The sequence below is a fragment of the Rhinolophus sinicus genome, chromosome 17, assembly GCF_057876585.1.
Source record: "Rhinolophus sinicus isolate RSI-liver-muscle chromosome 17, RSI-T2T, whole genome shotgun sequence".
Lineage (NCBI taxonomy): Eukaryota > Metazoa > Chordata > Mammalia > Chiroptera > Rhinolophidae > Rhinolophus > Rhinolophus sinicus.
In genome coordinates, this window is record NC_142517.1 from 38,329,191 (window position 1) to 38,349,377 (window position 20,187).

At 39.8% G+C, this 20,187-nt stretch overlaps 1 protein-coding gene across 5 annotated transcripts in view; it reads right to left on the reverse strand.

Moving 5' to 3' along the window:
- PLD1 (phospholipase D1) overlaps positions 1 to 20,187 on the reverse strand; it is a 181,779-nt gene that overhangs the window by 127,361 nt on the left and 34,231 nt on the right. The window contains exon 1 of one of the 5 annotated variants that reach the window (XM_019735163.3): positions 19,973 to 20,163. The exons of 1 other annotated variant lie outside the window; for it this stretch is intronic. The gene's annotated coding sequence lies outside the window, so the exon portion shown is untranslated. Of the gene's footprint in view, positions 1 to 19,972; positions 20,164 to 20,187 lie in introns of those variants that run through there. 3 more of the 5 variants (XM_019735154.3, XM_019735145.3, XM_074327921.2) reach the window with 3 other exon arrangements.

Genomic DNA, 20,187 nt, shown 5'->3' on the forward strand with positions numbered 1-20,187 from the left:
CTCAAGCTTCCTGCACCCACTGCCACACACACACACACACACACACACACACACACACACACACACACACACGACTAGATCATAACCCAGGCTCACTAGCATTCAAGACACTTTCTAATCTGGCCTCATAATGCCTTTATAGTCCAACCTCCTACTCAAGCTCTACTCACTCACTACTGTCGATCAAACTGGTCCTAGGGATCGGGCCTGAGTCTGATCAGGCCTCTGGACCCAACTGCCAATTCACAGGAAATACAGAGGACGGAGGGACTCATTGAGTGGAACCATGAGGCTGCAGAGGATGCCATCAGCCAAACCCAGACCATGGGCAACTCTATAGGTCAAACGGCCTAGGTGCAACAGAACAATTGTGAGGGGGAAAAAATGACCTGGGTTCTTCAACAGAAGAATTATAAGGAAAAGATAAGGTTACAAGGGAACCTGTAGATTAAAAGTGGCTAAAGATACATATGCAATAAGAAAATGATAAAAGAGGCACTTAAACTCTTGTTTCTAGGGATACACACTCAAGTAATGAGACTATGAAGAAACACAAGGGCAGTGATGACTGAGGATCAGTGGGTTGGCACTGTGACAGGGCACGTGGCCCTGGTCTCTGGAGGGACTGGCCCAGGTCTGTCTCTTGACCTGAGTAGAGGTTACACGAGTATTTCACTAATAATTATGCACTAAGTTGTACATTTGGCTCTGGTCTTCCCCCCACCGATGCATCTTCTCCTGTCACTTTAAATGCCCCGTCCTCCACTTCTCTGCCCAATGAGACCTCCCACACTCCCACTTACTAAAACTGTCCTGGCTCTCTCCCACCCATCCCCCAAAGGCAGAGGTAACAACTCTCTTCACTAAGCTTTGCAGCACTTGGTTTCTAAGTCTTTGATGGCACTGGTACCTCAGAAGTTTGGGGCCATGCCTCATGGCCTCTGGGGTATTGTAAACTTTTGCGGACAGGGCACTAGGTCATCCTCATGGACAAACGAGTGCACAGTAAGCACACAAAACTCTTAAAATATATACTGCATAAAAAATATACTGGTCAATTAAAAAATAGGTGAGAACTTTCAATCTACTGGGTTTACCCTGTTATAAGATGCCCATCTTCAGCCCTAGAATGGACTTACTCATTCCTTTGGCTTAGCTGCAACCAATGTACAGACCCTGACTATACACCTGGGTTAAGAACGTGAGTTCTGAATCCCAGCTCTGCCTCTTATTAGTCTTGTAACTAGTAACGTCTTGCTTTACATAGGTTACTCTGGGCCTCTCTGAGCCTCAGTTCTCTCACCTGTAAAATGAAGCCAATCTTATCAAGTAGGGTGATAGAATGTTGCATGTAAAGAACTTAACCCAGTACCTGACACAAAGTATGAACTCAGCACATAGTCAGTAATATTTATTATTACTGTTACTATTCGTATCATTAATAGGAAGGGCACCTCCATCATCAAGCACTGATACTCTAGCCAAGTGAAGTAAAAAACAATAATAAACCCTGGTAACAGACATGTTTACTAAATGCCATACAAACTGTGAAAAGTACTACACTCAATGCATTTGTCATTCCTTTGGTCTCCATCATACAAATCCAACATTTTTTGTTAAAGTGAAGTTATCTGTTTGTGCCTCTTTCTCTCTTACTGAGCTGTGAGCTCCTTGAGAACCAAGAATGACCATGTTCTGAACTTGTGTCCAGACTCTCCAATCCCCGCTATGACTAGCATCACGATGTGACCACAGACCACTTTCTTTTCCAAGGCTGGACACAGCCTCCTAATTCTTCTAAGCTCTGCACTTCAGGAACTTTAAGCTCTTTGACGTCTCTGAAAGAAGTCAACTCTATCTATCTATCTCATATCTTTAGCATTTGTTGAGAATAAATTAATTAAATGAAGAAAGTGAATGACACCATCAATGGGTGCTATTTTACTCTGCGTGTGTGAATGTGTGTATGTGTGTGTGTGTGTGAGAGAGAGAGAGAGAGAGAGAGAGAGAGAGAGAAGAAATAGACGCTAATGCAATCCAACTCAATAAACCTGCATGGCACACGTATTTGGTGGTAGACACTGGGTAAGAACTAAGGATACAATCTTTAGACGAATGAAACCAGGATTCAACATCTGGTCAGTAACATTTATGACACACGATAATCTCGGTATTCATTTGGTCCAACCCCCCTCAATGCACTGAGAAGACAGAGGCCCAGGGTCACCCAATAAAAGCAGAGGAGAGACCAAAACTCTTTCATATCCTGCATGCTCACACAAGTCGTTTCAGGAGATTTTTTTCTATATAATGAAGCTTTGAACCACATCCGAACTGTGTAAGAAGGACGACCAGACAAGCAGGATAAACCACTTCTGTCTCAGCTGCTGCTGCCGAACTCTGCTCAGTAGGTGTGGACAGGCTGCCAGTCTCACTGGGAAAGAACTAGTTTGGACCTTGCGCAAGAAATGGCCACTCCCACGAATGTTACTAAGGAACAGAGCTATTCTACTGATACCTGACTCTGCAACATCCCTGAGGGTCAGAAGAATCTGGACTGTCTCAATGCTAACAAGAAATGGCAAACTGAAAGACAGCCTGCCAAACTTCAGTGAACTGGAGAGAGGCAGTGTGGACCAGCCAAACTGGCAAGCCAGCTTGCTTTCCAGTCGTGCTGCATTGTGGGGTTTCTCAAATGACTCAGGATGATGGTAAATCACTCAACAGGTATTTACTGAGCAACCACGACGTGCTGAGCGCTATGTTAGGCTCTGGGGATACAAAATGACCTCATGCATTTTACTGCACCATGAAAGGACGGGCTTTAGGGAAGGAATTTTCTCATTACTCCTCACCTTGCCCTGTGTATCTGCCTCCTTCCCCAGCAAAACGCCAGAAGAGAGTCCCTTCTCTCACCTCTCTTATCTCTCACCTGTGTCTGTTTCCAACCCTCCCCTCAACACTCCATTAATCAACTCCCTTACCAACGTCTCCTGCTCTCATGGTTTTTCCTATTTCCATTAAAACATTCTCAATCATCTCAATTACATGTACGCGTATGTTCCTCTCTACCTCTCACTTTTCTCTAGCTGTGACTTCATAAACTTTTGAAGGTATCATGTTTCCCTGTTCAGCTGGCCTGAACCAAACATGCTCCGTGCTCTCTGACCTCTCAGCTTTGACTTCCTCCAATTTCGTTCTTTGCCTGATTAACTCATATCATTCATTCGGAGTCATCTCAGGGGCCACTTCCTCCAGGAAGCCTCCCCTGACCTTGCAGGGTGGTTTAGATTCCTCTCCTCAGTGCTTCTACAGCATCTAGGTGAGTTCATCGAGAACACTGCTTTCCACTTGGCTTGTGTCTCCTCTAGAAGACTCTCAGTTCCCCGAAAGGCGGGGTCATCTCTAGATTCTTAGTTCCTAGTGTCTACTAGGTGCTCAGTAAATGTCTGTCGGCCAAATGAGGAATGAATAAAATCTAGAACAGTTCACAGTATGAGCAAAACAGAGAACAACAGGCACATAATGCTTTCCAGATTACAAAACATTTTTCACATGTACATTTTATTTGATTTTTCTAATCTTGTAGGGCAAACAGTATTATTTTTAACCCTCTTTTCAGCTGAAGAAACAATGGTTCAAAATGATTAAGAGATCCGAACAAGGTCATACTGTGTACGTGGTAGATCTGAAACTCAAATTCTGACCCTGAACTGGACACTCCCTGCTTTCTCCCTTCCCTATAAGCTACTCTCTTCCTATTCAGATGCACACAATAATACTCTATAAAGCCTCCTCATCCAAACCTTATATCTGGAAACTAGTCTTCTTGCCTTGTGCCTAACCAAACTCTTTATTAGGAGGAACTGAAATGGATTCTGTTTAATTTTTAACAAAAGAAGTAAATCTAGAAAAGGAAATAATACAACCAGAACAACAGAGGTATCTCTTCCTTCAATGGGATGGATGAACATAAATGACTGGTGGTATCAGATACACTCCCACCAAACCTGCAAAACATCTCAAATGTAGGGCTCATGATGAAATGGCTACAGACCTGCCCTGTGACTCACTCATTATTAAAACCAGGAAATCACCATCCTATCTGGTGGAACAACAGTGAAGCCATCTTTTAACTAAGCATATCTTTGATTGGCAGCAATTACTGCACGTCTGACACGCTAACACTCCCGCAGCCCCTTGCAGGCCTCACAGCTCATGATCCACATCACTCTACTCCACTCTTGCTTGAAAACCTCTCCTCGCTTGTCCCATTGTCCTTCCACTGTAGTCATCTGGGAAAACTCAATCCTGGGCTAATCCAACTATCAGTCTTCTTGGCCCCTACCCCAAGGTTTCTAAACACAGGTGCAGAAAAAGCATTCAACTGAAAGGACTAGCATTTATTGACCCCCAACCTCAGCAAAGCCCGTCCAGCTCTCTCTTGCCCCCTTTTCAAGGCTTATTGCTTAAGAAAGTTGTGTGTTTCCTCCTTATATTTCATCATTCCTCCCTCATTCTTCAACCCAATGCAACTGGCTTCCATCTCTATATTCTACCAGCATCCCCGAAGTTTATAACCACCTGCATATTGTGCAATCCCAAGGATACCTCCCATTATCTCACTTAACCTTTCTGTTGCACAATACTTGACTCTAATGGTTATAATATACGCTGATGTTTCCTTTCCTTGGTGTTTCTATGGCTCCCAGCGATATCACCACTGAGTACGTTCCCTTCCACCTGACCTCTGTCTCCCCTGAAACACTGCAAGCTCCCCAATGGCAGCGGCCATCTCTGTATTCCCAGCCACTGCTGTCTACTGGGCTCTCAGTAACTGTTTCCAGCTTTGTCCTTCTTCCTAAACTTCAGATCTACATCTATCCAACTGCCTATGAATTTCCTCATTGGGTACACTTAGCATGTTCAAAATAGAATTCATCATCTTCCAAAGCCCAAAACATTTCCTCTTCCTATGTTTCCTTCTTGAATGAGATGAAAACATCATCTACCCAGCTGCATAAACCGAATGCTGGAACTCACCCTTAGCAATTGTCTTTCCCTAACTCTCTCTATCCAATCAATTAATAAGTTCTGCCAAATTCTAAACATGACCATGATACTTGAGCTCCATAACCATAGCAGGTTTGAGGAAATGAAAAAAGGTGCAGTGTAGCTGGTCATAGGGTTCAGGGCCAGTGATATAAAGGCATTTAGACTTTAACTCAAAGTCTCCACCCATCCCTACTCTTAATGCTGGAGGCCTGGCCCTACAAAGCATTCGATAACAATAAACTTGGGCTGCCCAAAATAAGATTTTGTTAAATAAGTAACATTACTTCCCATTGGTGATATTGTTATTACCCAGCTAAACAACGGTGTTCTTTCACAAATAAAAAAGATACGTGGCTAAATTGAAAACTGGCTCTGCTCTCTTTATAAAGTGCCTACAGTGAACGATGATCTCTGATGAGTTTGAGCTGTGTGAAGTAATGCCCGAATGGAACCATAGGAGTCTGATTCTGTCACATTTGAGAAACCATGCAACATTTCATGTAAACAAGCTAAACTGGGTATGTGTGGAGGGTGATGGTTAGAGGGAAGGAAGGGTAGAGGAGTAATGAGAAATATGCCGGGCTTAATAATACATGGCATAGCTGACAGATTATTGATTCACCATTAAAACAGCACTAATTTAAAGTTAATGAAAAGCCACAATGTAATCAGGAAGTGCCTTAAGTTAGTAAGTTAGGAGCCTCTAAGAATTCATTGTTATGGCACCTCTATTTCCCCAAAACTATAAGTAGTAACAAAAGTCATTAAAGGAATAAAAAATATGGAGGGGTTTGGGCATATACAGTAGAAAGAGAAAAGAAAAATGTATTGGCAAAACTCTGCAGACAATTCTATAAATAGACTAAAAATCTTTGAATTGTACACTTTAAATGGATGAATTTTATGGTTTGCGAATTATATCCCAAGGAAGTTGTTTTTTAAAAAATCTGCAAAGATACAGGAATAATACTCAAAGTTGTAAAAAATCAAGCAACATATATCAATATTCAAAGGAAGAGCAGGTAATTCTCCTTGATCCTATAGAAGAATAACCAGTGGCAAAAAGCACTTTTACATTTCTCATAACAAAAATAGACAAATTGCTACTTGTAATTAAAAACAAGGGCAAAAGACATCTCCAAAATACTTAAAGAAATCTGTCATTGTCTCCATTTTAATGCCTGCTATTATTGCACTGGTTTCACTATCTAAAGACTCTGTTCAGTGAAACAATTAGGTTTTCACAAACACAGCAGTCACATTGGAGAGTTTCTGCCAAACTAATATCTCTTTTTTTTAATTACAAAAGTATGTATCGCAAAGAGAACTACTTTAAGCTCAGAAAAAGCACGCAAGTCTCAATCACTAGAGAAACAATTAGATAAAGAAAAGATGAATTCTGGATCAGAACTCGTTTCCTTTTCAAGACAGGGTTTCAAAGGAAGATACAAAAGATGGATAAAAAGTAGAATGCCCAGCTCCTCAAACATGCGTTTGTGCTGGTACTTGTTGGAAAAGAAGCAGGGTGCAAATTTTTTAGTCTGTATTAGAAAAATAAGTAAATTCATGCAAAGACAGAGTCCTTTCAGAATCTCTTTAAAAAGGTAGATGCTAACGTGTAAGGCAAGTGTATGCTCAGAAGTCGATCCACCATAATAGAAATTGATTATGCCTATCCTTTGATATCACCTAGTTCTGGTTTATCAAGCAAAACAATTCAGCTGATAACAAAACAAAAACCTATCCTTTAATGTCTATCCTCAGACATAACTCATGCAAACCAAAGAACCAAACTTACCTCACTTTTGGTTTTACAAGTTAGAACATATTGAATCCACTGTGACTCAGCACTTGGGTCTCATTTAAGTTGTCTGCAATGATGTTTGCTTTAATATAGCTACACGTCATAAGAAACAGTTAAAGAGCACACAGAAATAATTAGGCAGGAAGGGCACTGGCCTTGGAGTACAATCTTTTAGATCTAATCTCCACTCCAGGGCCTCCCAAATAAACCAATACAAGCCCTACTGAAATTAAAGAGTTGACCTTTTAATCCTTACATACCTACCTTAACATGCCAGGCATACAGTTGGTGTTCAATAAATGTTTTCTGCATTATTACTACGAATAGCTAACATTTGGCAAGCACTAAGTACTTTATATGCATTATATCATTTCATCATTGCAATAACCTCATCAAGTAGGTTTTTATATTATCTGAAAGTCACAAATTCAGAAACTGAGGTTTAGAGAGGTTAGTACTGTGCCCACGTGACTCAACTGCTGCTGGGTGGCAGAGAAAGGACTGCAGGGCTCAAGGTTCTTAATCACTGTGCACTGCTGCCTCGCTGAACTCAACGGGGCACCGGCCAAAGTAATCCGTCATCAACGAACATGTGAGGCTCCTCCAATTAATGTTTGCTTTACCTCTCGCCTTTTCCCACCACCTGTCTCCCTGGCAGCAGTGACAGTAAAAACCTTGAGATCCTTGTTACTCAAAGTGTGCTCCATGGACCTGGAACACAGGCGTCATTCTAAAGCTTGTGGGAGATGCAGAATCTTGGCCATGTCTCAGAAACAGAATCTGCTTTAACAAGACGCATATGCTGTCAGTTTGAAAGGCACTGGTTTAGATCAGCTCCAAAATGATACACTTGCTTTAATGACAGGAAGAAAGGTCTGAGAAGGAAAATATGACAGATGGGTTATACTCAGTGAGAACAAAACCAGCTTGCTACGGATGCATCAGGACCTTACTTCACCAGAATAATGGCACACAGCTATTTATAAAAGAACTACCGAAAAAAAAGTCCCCAGGGAACTGATGATAGCGGCAGTCGCTGAATTTACAAGGAGTATGTCCATAGTTCTACTCCTTTCTAAAACGTCCAAACCTGTGTCTTTAGAAGCATGTATCATGTAGCACATAAAAATATATTAAGTCTTTGGCAAATAGTGAATCACTCATCAGACAAAGAGCAGAGCTCTGTGGATTGATAAAACTCAAGATGTGCACACTAGTGCCACCGTCATTCACTATCCAGGAATCACTTCTTATCAAGGCAACTTTATCCTTTGGAGTATTAACACTTTTTTTTTTAAGCACAATACAACACTAAAGTCAACTTAAATTTGAGTTTAAACTTGATTTACACTTGAACTATTTCAACTATTTCTGGTTTTCTTTTTAAGTGGCACACCTACATTTTGAGATCACAAATGTAGGTGTGCCACTTTTGTTCTTGTGGCCTCTGTCCTTCTAGGCAGGACAACAGCCATTCTCTCACAAGAGGTATGAGTTATACTGAGCTATGAGTCAGAATCTAAAGTTTCTTTATTGCCACTTAAAAAATAAAAAGTAAGATACATTTTACTTCCTAGTCACAATTCTCTACTTCCTGGAGCAAAGAGAATGCATTGCACAAAAGTAGACATTTTTTCTCTTCTTCAGTTTTATCCTTTTTGTCATTTGAAATCTACTAGGCAGGTTCCTCTCCTCAAAGCCCTCAATTATACATTCTTGACACTGTCTCCTGCCTCCCTGTCTCCACCTAGGCAGAACTAGAACAATCAGAATGAATTTCTTGCTAATTAATCTTCCAGATATCCCCTAGAAGGTTTGCCTTCAACCACAATGGATCTAAAAAGAGAACTGCTTTTAATTTGCAACACACCAATTCTGTTACGGTCATGAATTGTCCTCTGGACTCAGAGATTTTCTATAAACTGCATCAAATACTCAGGGTTGTACGATGAAGGAAAAGGAAAGACATGAGCCTGCTCAGAGTCAGAGGGCGAGTGGAAAGCACAGCAAAGTTTAGGGCAGTGTGGCCTGAGGATTCTGACTCTGAGCTGAGCCACAGAAACAGGAAGTGCATATTAACTACGAAGGAGCACTGACAGGGTAACCCGTAGGCCTGAGTCGGCCCAGAATGGGGGCGTCAGGGGCCCTGAGGAACCCCAGGAGAGAATCAAAAGCGAGTTCCCCATACCAGACCCAAATTCCCAATCCCAATGAGACCAGTAATGGATTGTATTAAAAACTTGTAACAAGTGTGTAAACCCACCTCACTGCTGGTGGTACTGTGAATGAATAAATTATGCCACTTTCAGGAATAATTTAGTAATACGCTTGTAGAGCCACAAAAACATATATACTCTTTGATCTGGTAATAACACTCTAAAAAGATGGGGAAAGGGACAAACAGAATGTTGCCTGCCAAGGATAAATGTAGACATCTGTATTTAGGTTTAAACACGTAATACAGGCTGGCATTGCCTGGGTTGACGGTTGTTCTGTGACAAAGCCTTGGGAATGTGGGATGAGCCGACTTCACTTTCGGGCTCCATGGGAGGGAGAAACATGAATAGTGGGAGCACATACTGCAATCAGCAGAGCTGGGTTTAAATCACAGTTCTCCCTTCTACAGACTGTGGCAAGTTACTCAAATTCCTTACGCTTGGCTTCCTCGTCTGTAGAATAAAGATACCATATTTCCTTGATTCTAAAAGCTACTTTCTGTTCCCTTCCACAAACACACACACACACATTTTAACTTTCCAGAAACTGACATGACTATGGCTCTTTAATGTGATGGCATTTTCCTTCCTCTCTTTCCCCTGAAAAGCTGAAATTGAATTGATGGTGTGTCTTGCCTTTAACAGTGTCCTAGCATCAAGGAAATACAATAGGAATACCCATCTCAGTATTGTTGTGAAGATTAAATGACATAACATATATACGGCACTTTGGCACAATTCCTTAACAATAGTAACTGTCCAAAAAGTGGTACATGTTAATATTGTTATTGTTAAAGATCGGATGCACTCTTGGAAACATGGTCAGAAGAGCATCATCCCGGAAAGCAGCTGGTAATCCCAGCCTGCTGGTCAGTCTACACCTGGGGTACGGTGTTAAGTCTGCGGGCCACAGTAATAACACGGTAAACCAGGGAGAGTCAGAGAATAGGGACCAGTTTGGAGAAGTCTGAAAAAACATGCTATTATGAGAAATGGTTGAAAAAACTCTGGAATTTTTAGCCTGAACCAAAATGAGAGGCCTTTCATACATATCAAGCCTATGGGTACAAGTAGATGTTTCCTCTGGTGTTTCAGGGGATAAAGCTAGGACACAGAGAAGGATATTCTAGAAAAGCCTATGTCACTTCAGCATAAAGGAGAACTTTCTAACACTGAGCTCTCTAGCAGTGAACAAGCCCTGGGAAATGGATAGCTTCCTAAAACAAGGAGCACTCCATCAGTCCATGGATGGCGCCGTGTCAGCACTCTCCAGAAAAGTGTCCTTCTTGGTCTCAGAGGCTGTACCCTGTGCCCACTTCAACTCTAGAAGTCCATGCCTCACTCTTCCTCCTCCAGACCTAGGCTAGACCTCTGGGAACCACTCAGAGCAGAAGTGGCTCCCTACGTCTCCATCGGCACAGGCTGATGGGAGGCAAAAGCTAGGACTGACCTGGCAAAAAATGAAGGTAAAAGAAGATGGATCCACTGGGGTGTCTGGTATTGTGACAACTCACATGGAAGGCAAAGATTCAGTGTGGATGGAGAAGACTGGCACACTCAAACTCAAATGGCAGGAGGCTGCGTCTCCAGGGAGTGAAGTATGAAGTCTAGCCCTCAGAGTAGTCACTTTGCAAGTCCTGAGACAGATAACACCACCAACACCTGATCTACTCCATGTAGAGAGTTCCAGTTGGAGTATAATGAACTCATTTAAGATGTGGACCAGTTTTATGAATTACAGCAAACTCTTGGTGAGATCCACATTCTTCCCTTTAGATATGTAGGTCAGCGCCCTGTTGCCCCAGTTACATACTTTATCTTAAATTAACCCTCTATCCATACATTAAGGAAAAAACCTCTATCCATACTCTGTGAAAAACTGCTAAGGTCTCAGATTAAAACAGAAGTATAACTTCGGACTCTACTTATCAGCATTTATGTGAATGCTGGTATTAAGTTTACTGTGAACTTTGTGATTCAACCACATTGCCAATGTTATAACCATTTTATCTAAATCTCTCTGAGCAAAGGTGGTGGGTATCAGCTTTGCCCAACAAAGCATCTTGCTTACATCAGATGATTAGTGATACTTTTACAAAGTGAAAATGAATGGCACAGAACCTGACCGAAAGTTCTTCACAGTCTATTTCCCCAAATGATGCTACTTTTTGTCCTCAGTTAATCAAGGTTTACCCACATATCTTTTCTCCAAAGACATTTCTTATAATTGATAGCCCTGTAAAACCAGATATAGTTAGGAATCCATATGAAATAAGACCAGAATTCTTTCTTCCACTATACTGAGCAGTTACCACTCTGTCAGGTGCTAGGATGGGGTTTAGGAGCACAAAGGTCAATAGCTGTCTGTCAGGTGCTCACAGTCCAGGGGAGGAATTAGGCTTTTGGCAGTTCATTCTCAGACTATGAAGAGAAGTGCATGGGAGCCCAGAGGAGGAAGTGCTTGCTCAGTCTGGGCATTAGGAAAAGTTACTGCTGGAAAGGTACATTGGAAAGGAATCTTGAAGACCAGATAGGTGTTCAATGAGCATACTCGAAAGGAAAGCACATTCCAGGAAAAAAGAACAGCTACAGTGTGTTGGACTATGTAATCTAAAGAACAATAAAAAATAACCCTGATGTTTCAGCTGGAGAGAAAAGTACGGTGAGGGCTATGACAATTGTCGTCTGATATCTGGGGGACAACCTGACTAGACATTTGCTTCTCCCATGTAGAAGATACTATGAGAATCAAGGGGAATGGGCTTCCTACAAGAGTGTACATTTTAGGCTGGGCCGGTGGCTCAGGTGGTTGGAGCGCCATGCTCCTAACACACATGGTAGTCCATGTGCTGCTATGAGCGGCCGGCGGCCAGTGTGAGTGGCCGACAGCCAACAAGAGCTGCCATGAGTTGCTGTGAGCGACAACTGGTGACTGACTGCCTCAGCGAGGGGAGCGCAGGCTCATAATACCAGCATGGGCCAGGGAGCTGTGTGCTATACAACTAGACTGAGAAACAAGGGTTTGAACCAGAGTAGGGCGGGGGGAGGCAGAAGAAGGGGGAAAAAAGAGAGTGTACATTTCATTTAAATATATATAACAACATTACGGAAAACAGAACTATAACAAGGAAACTGGCTGCCTTGAGCTGGCAAGTTTACATCATAATTATATAGTTTTGGAGTCAGTTTGGTTCTAATTCTAGCTTTGCTCATGGTAAGTGTGTAATAAATAGTAGCTATATATACTGTGAGATGTCGAACCTACCTTCACATTGTGAGTTCCAACATCACACCAGTTGTCTCATGCTCAGGGTAGGAAGGTGGACTAGAGACCATCAAAGGTCCCTCTGAGCCTGGGGCTCTCATTAGACTGTTTCTGCTCATTTCTGATCTGGCATTATTCCCTCAGCTCACTAGGAAAGACACTAAAGAAATGTCTATTGAAAACCTGATATATAAATATTAGCTATCATTACTATTGTTACTATACTTTCCTCTGACTAGCTTTATCATCCTTGGTTTTGTTTTATTCCTGTGAATGAGTGAGTGTGAGTGTGAGGGTGAGTGTGTGTGTGTGTGTGTGTGTGTGTGTCTAATGGCATGCAAATATTCTTGCAAGCCAACTCAAATCCTTAGTAGGATATAGATAAAGTCACAAAAAATGAAAAAAATAACATTCTACAGTTTATTATAAATGCCACTAATAACAATAGCTAACATTCACTTAATACTTATAAAGCAACAAACACTGTGAGAGGCCTTTTGTATACATTATTTCATTTATTCTCACAAGAACACTATAAGGTAAGTACTAATATTATAATCCCAATTTTATAGATAAGGATATTGAGCCTTACATGTAGAAATATCAAGTAATTCGCCCAAGGTCCCATCTAAGCAGTGGTCTAACCTAACGATGTTGCAACATAGCCTACAACAATCTCATATTAATGGGTATGTACTCTCATATAGTTTCTTAATTTCAACACTGAGTATTTTTATTCGAATCTTAAATATTGGCACTTCAGAAAACAAAAATAAGACACTTAATCTAATAAAAAGGTGGTAACACTGAGTTCCCTTGGTCTCAATCTCACACTTTCGGACACTGTTGAAAAAGGCCTGACAGTAACCAGCTCATGTTTGATGAAACGGTCTTTGATCATCAAATTAAAATTTCCAGCGTTCTCATCTGACGTATGATTCTATTCATACGAAATGTTCCACATGGGCAAATCTATAAAGGCAGAAAGTAAAATAGTGTTTGCCTAGGACTGAAGGAGGAAAAAAAGGAGAAGGAAGAGTGGAGACAAGGTTTCTTTTGGGGGGATGAAAATGTTCTACAATTACATTATGGTGATGGTTACATAATTCTGTGAATACACTAAAAAACACTGGACTGTACACTTTAAAGAGATTAACTTTGTGATGTGTAAATTATACAATATCAATAAAGCTGTTAAAAAACAATTTCCAGGGTGCAGTATCAAGTGATCTCTAGTCACTCCACAGGGCTGCTGTTTTCCAAAACAAACATGGAAACCAGATGTGCAATAAATAAGCCTGTACTCAAGAACAAAGTGTTCAAATAACAATGATAAGAATAAAGGCCATGCCTGTGAAGTTGGAAGTTTTCCTTGGAAGCAGTAATGGGCCTTCATCCTCTTTCTCAAATGTCATTAGGTAAGTGCTGAATGGTCTTAGCTTTTGATTTTTACCAACTCAGGACAAATGGAAATATAATTTCATTCGTCATTACTGAAAGGTTTTTTTTTAATATTTTTGTCTTTTTCTTATTTTTTAGTTTTGTTTTTTTCTTTTCATCATTACTAAAATGTTTTTAAATGAACAGAATGGAATATTAGAAATAACAGCAATGGGGGAGTCAAAAGACCTCAAAAGACCCAAAAGGCTCCAATCGAGTCAACTAGAACCTTGTGGCCGTGGGGACACAATCATTCTGGGCTTCATCTGTAAAACGAGGATGCCTACACCATTTATAATCTACTAAAGAAAGGAGTCAACTACTCTCAGGTTCTCTTTCATCTTCATTATTCCAGTCAAATTGAGACAACATATTGTTTCAATATGTTGACTTGTTCCTTTCTAAACATCATCAACTGCTTAGACCAAGGAAGCGTTATCAAGATCCATTGGAAATCCACGAAAGTGTCTTTCCAGGACCGATGTTTCAAGTATTTAAGTGAGCTTCCTCGCACATCCCTTATTTATTAATGTACCTTATAATTTGATTAGCTATAATATCTGACGAAAATTTTCAACCTAATGCATAAAAATCAAGACAGTTTCCTAAAATACTGCATAAATGCAACGAAATAATGTTGTCCAAAGTAAAAGTATTCTCTCCTTTATCAAAATTGATCTTGCCTCAACGCTAACCTATCATTCCTAATCTCTTTTAATTTTTATTGTAAAATAATAAATTATTCTTAAAGAAAACCTTAAATTTACAAACTATTTGAGGAAATTAAAATCATTTTTTTAGAGCCACTACCTTAAATAGAGTATGGGTGACCTTAATCTACTATTAAATTTTGGTACATCTTGTTCTCATTTTTTTTCTCTCCGTGAGTAGTTTTTGTTTTTTTCTAATATAAATTAATTATGTTTAAAGATATTAATATGCAAAAGAGTATAAGAAGAAAATATAAAGTACCAGAAATTCCCACCTTCAAAATAATCCCTAAGCACTTGTCTTATTAGGGAGACCACTTCATGGATGGTGTAGATGCCTGACCACTGCACTGTACACCTGAAGCTGAAGCTGAATAACATTATATGTCAACTACAATTTAGTATATATATATAGTCACGGGATGTGGAGTACAGTATAGGGAATAGAGTCAATGGAATTATAACAGTGTATGTCAGAGGGGTAGTAGATTGGGAGAGGGGGATTTTCACTTTGTGAGGGATGTAAAAGTCTATGACATTGTTTTGTGCACTTGAAACTAATAAAAATTAATTAATTTAATAAAAAGCAAAAGGCAAAAAATACTAATAATAATCCCTAAACCCCTATTAACTTAAGCTGACCATCCTTTCTGCTGTCTCCCTAAGCATCACACAGAGATAGATGTGTTTTAAACACAGCCAAGTCTGTGAAGTACAAATAGTTTGATAGCCAATGCTTTAACTTAAAGATCTAGCATTACCACTTCCTAACATAAGTAAAACCGTAATAGTTACATAATGGTCCATCATCCGATTTTCCTCTACTACTGTATGTTTTGATCATTTCCAACATTTATGATAATAAATGATGCCTCAATGAGTATTTTATTTTTCAACTTAAAGCTTTTACACTCCTGCCTAAAACGTTCCGGTCTGTTGCCCTACACCTTTTATGATTTCTTCTATTGGTTTTAGAAAGAGAAAGTGCTTCCCCACCCAAAGATCAGAATTTTTATTGTTTGATTTCTTTCCTTTTTTTTTTTTTTTAACTTACCTCCTTAACTACGGGCTACGTTTTTATATATTTTAAAGATTCCAAACTTATTTGTCCCCTGGTTAAGTTTTAGACAAATCTAGAATAAGTCCTTTGCCCAACATTTTCAATTGCACATTTACGTTTTGAAAAGAAATACATGGTTCATATTCTTGGCATCTCACTAAGTCTCAGAAAGCCGTCAGGAATGACAAAATAACCAGAACTTTGATTATCAGCAGGAAATCATACTGGGCAAGAATGAAGAGGGCCCTCACACAGGCCAAATTCAAGCTAAACAATCAGAAAGTCCAAGTTTCTGGCCTTAGTGGTTTTATTCTGTCAGCCTTAAAAAGTCTCAACAGTTCCAAGATTAGTTTATGTAGTTCAAAGACAGTTTTCAATGCTGTGGGCTGGCTTATTTGCTATGTGGACTGGTCACCACTGGTCCATTTACTATCCACAGCCAATCTCTATATCCTGCCTTTGTTCACCAGATTCTTGTCATTAGTTACCACAGGACAGGTGAGAAAGCAGAACACAAGCTCACCCCCCACCCAGTAGGAAAAGGACACAAAGGACATTCCTTACTGATTGACAGGCGTCAACAGAAGTATCTTTGAGCCTAAAGAGCAGCACAGATGTCAGTATTTAAATGGCTGCTTCTCATTAATAATATCAGATTATATTCCTAAGAGCATCAACTTCTTGTGTCAATATATTTTTTTTTTTTTTTTGCCAGTGTGGAATGCCTCTGAAGCACAATACTGGTATTGCTGCTTATTAGCTACAATGACTTGGGACAAATTACTTACTAACCTTTCTGGGACAGTTTCCTCAATTATAAAATAGGGGTAATAAAGGCAATTGACCTCTTAGGGTTGTTGTTGAGGATTAAATAAGAGGCTTAGAACAGCACTGCCCTTAGGAAATGTTTTTTAAGTGCTAGTTATTATTATTACTCTTACCACTGCCTCTGCTACTCCTGTCATAACTATTATGACCATCACCCCCAGAAATGCCAGACGGCGAAACTTAAATTGGGTTCTTCAGAATGAAAGGGGAACAGAAGAGGTTTGTGGTCAAAATCAGTCCTGGAGTAAAAATCTTTCCTCAGCCTTTGCAACCCCACTAGGAAGTTAGTATTTACTGCCATTACTAAAATAGTGAACTTTGGGGGTGGATGGCATCACAATCTCCCCCATTTTCTGTCCCCACTTTCTGATACACAAGCGCAAGACCCATGCACACTGGCACCTTCAGGGAGCAGGGTTAAGAGCCTGAACCCAGAGGTTAAGCAAAAAGAAGGCTGGGGTGGCACTGCTCATTGCAGCCATCCCATGAATCTGACAAGGTAGAAACTGCAGATTAAGAGCCAACATCTCCCAAAACATATACAATGCAGATTCAGACCATGGGCGGGAATGAGAGTGATCTGGGGTGTGAGTGGAACTGACACATAAGTGAAAATTTATCCAGGTTCAGCAGGCAGAAAACCCACTTCTAATATCACAGTTATTCCTACTTATTCATTTCTTTCTTCAGAGTGCTTATCTTCTACTGCCATTCAACTTCCCCAGTGTTTCGGGTTTGGGCCAGTTCAGGTTGAAATAATTTATTAATACGTAAGGATCTGTCTCCAACTTCAAAACTAAGATTCATTTGAAAAGAAAATAAGGATCGCATGCTTCTGGATCGTCAACCAGGTTCATAAGCCTTCTGAGATTAATGAGACAGCTAGAGTACTTTGAACATCAACAAGAAAGTATGTTAGATAAAAATTAATCAACTCAAAGCTTACCTTAAAATTAGAGAAAATGAGAAAATGCCTGTCTTTGATTTTTGCCAATAGGCAGAGATGTAACAAAACTAAACCAGTCCAACACGATGAGAACAAGAATTGCAATGTGTGTTCCAAACCTAGAATCAGCAGTAAGATTAGCTTATTTTATCTAGAAAGTACAGACTTTGAACACTCCTCGGTCTTTTTGGCCTCATGTTTGAAGAAAACTATTTTAATGAATATTCTTTGGGAAAACCCCCTCAAATTTTGTGTGTAGGGAATTTGCTCTCCTACTCTATCCTTAGCCTCATTGTTTATTTCTATCAGTGGTATTTTGCTTTGTTATCTCTAGAAGAAAAGGCCGTGAAGGACTTGGGAACACAGAAATTGATATGTACCAGACATAAATGAGTTTTATGGGAGCTTTTGAGGACCTTTATCTGTGCAAAATAAGTATAAACAATGAATGAATAAAATGTCTTCACATTGTTCTTTACAATCATCGGGCGGCTACAATCAGATTGACAACAGCCTTCTTTTAAACTTTAATAGCATTTAATAATAGCATATATATACGCAGTAATAGCATATATTAAGCAGGTCATCGCAATCTTTGCTTTTTTTGGAAAGCTAAAATGACCTAGTGAATTTGCTGTCAAAGAAAATATCTGCAGAGGCAAGGGCAATAATGTGTGTGTACAATTATCTTGGGGGTACACCGTATAGTAGTTTTATAACCCTGAAATGGCATGCAGCCAAACTTGACAACGTCAGCCTCAGGAGAAATAGGAAATGGAATCCTTAAAATTTAGCAAATTACCTCAAAGATTTTTTGCTTTAAGATTTTTATTAAAGTATAGCTAACATACATTATATTAGTTTCAGGTGTACCCCAGAGTTATTCAACATTTATATACCTAAAAAGTGATCACCATGATAAATCCAGTACCATCTGACACCATACTCTGCTATCACAATATTATTGACTATATTCCCCGTGCTGTGCATTACATCCCCATGATTTATTTGTCTTATACCGGGAAATTTGGACCTCTTATTCCCCTTCACCTTTCCCCCCTTTCTTAATTTTTCAAGTACAGTTGAAATTCAATATTATTTTGTATTAATTTCAGGTGGACAGCATAGTGGTTAGACATTTGTATAATTTAAGAAGTGATCCCCCTGACTAGTACCCCCCTGGCACTATACATAGTTGTTACCACATTATTGACTATATTCCCTCTGCTTCACTTAATATCCCCGTGACTATTTTGTAACTAACCATTTGTACTTCTTAAGGCCTTCACCGTTTTCACCTTGCCCTACAAGCCCCCTCCCATCTATCACCCCGATAAATCTAGTACCCATCTGACACCATACAGGTATTACAATATTACTGAGTATATTCCTTATGCTATACCCTACATCCATCCATGACTACTGTGTAACAACCAATTTGTGCTTCTTAATCCCTTCTCCTTTTTCATGCATCCCCAACCTACCTCCCATCGGGCAACCAACAAAAAATTTTTTAAGCACCTATTTCTGTCTCCCTTCTCCCTCAATTTCATTTTTTTAAACAGAGGAGAACATGAGAGAACAGACCCTTTCTGAAACACCGTACTTCCCAGTGGGGGGAAAAAAGAGGAGACTAAAATGGTAATAACAGAAGCAGAGTAGCATATTTTAAAACACTAGTACATTACTTTGAACTAAAGTATAGTTAAAATAATATAAAATCAAGTATATTTCATAAAGTGGTGTGAAGTATAAAACATCGTCAAATTAAATGCCTCTTATAGAACAATTTCATGCTGGATTGCTTTGGTGACAAATTAACAAAGGTAAAACTGCTCTCTAGCTCTTTAAGTTAATGCAATTAAGGGAGATATTCTCATGATAGTTAGTTTTATTGACTTAATTTCATTTTATCACTATTAGCAATTCTTTCATGTCTAACAAGGCGCATTCCATTTTTACAGTCATATTCACTCGTAGAGTAACCTCGGATGCTGAGGAATCACTTAAGAATAAAAACAGTGACAATTGAGGAAGGAATTCAGTCCAGCTTAATCCACCGTACAGTCTGCCCATATCAGTTGTTATGCAGGTATTTTAGGGGGCATTCTAGAAAAAGGCCAAACTTTTCAAAGAGAAAATTAAAGTGATATTCTGGTTCATTGTAACTATAAGGAGTAGGCCCAAGGGAAAACCAGGCATCAGGCAGGCATGCACAAGTGTGGGAGGGATAACAACGCTATTTAGGGCACCAAACACTGATGCCTGATGTTAAAAAATAAAGTAAAACCAACTGTGTATAAAATCATAGTTATGCCTAGAAGACTTAATGGGAGGACACAAGGAAGGTAATTCTGAAAAAGGAATAAAAAATGCTTACAAACAAGTACTAATCTCTAGACTACAAGTCCAACACATTTATGTCATTTCTTCTTGGCTTCCACTTGCATTTCTGAGGCTCAAACCATGCATATATTATAATGAGAATCATAACCCTCAAACCTTCGTAGGATCAACGAACTCACATTGTTTTCTGAAAGAACGCAACCACTACACAAATGCTGCGCTGACTGTCATATCACTGCCCCATGAGCACAGAGAGAAAGTATAACATATGCAACAGAAAGTTCAAAACACTATGTACTAACCTGGTGCCCCTGTGAAAACAGTCGCTTCATGTTGCTTTAAAGAAAGAATCCTTACTATGAAACTAATCTCCAAAGCAGCTGATAGTCGAGAGGGAAAAAAGAAAAGAAAAAAAAAAGCCTGACTACCCTGGGAATCCACATACGCAGGGAAAAGCAGTCCGTTCCCAAGCTCTGTTTTTGGCCACCTCCCTAAAGGCAACTTAAGTCATAGCCAA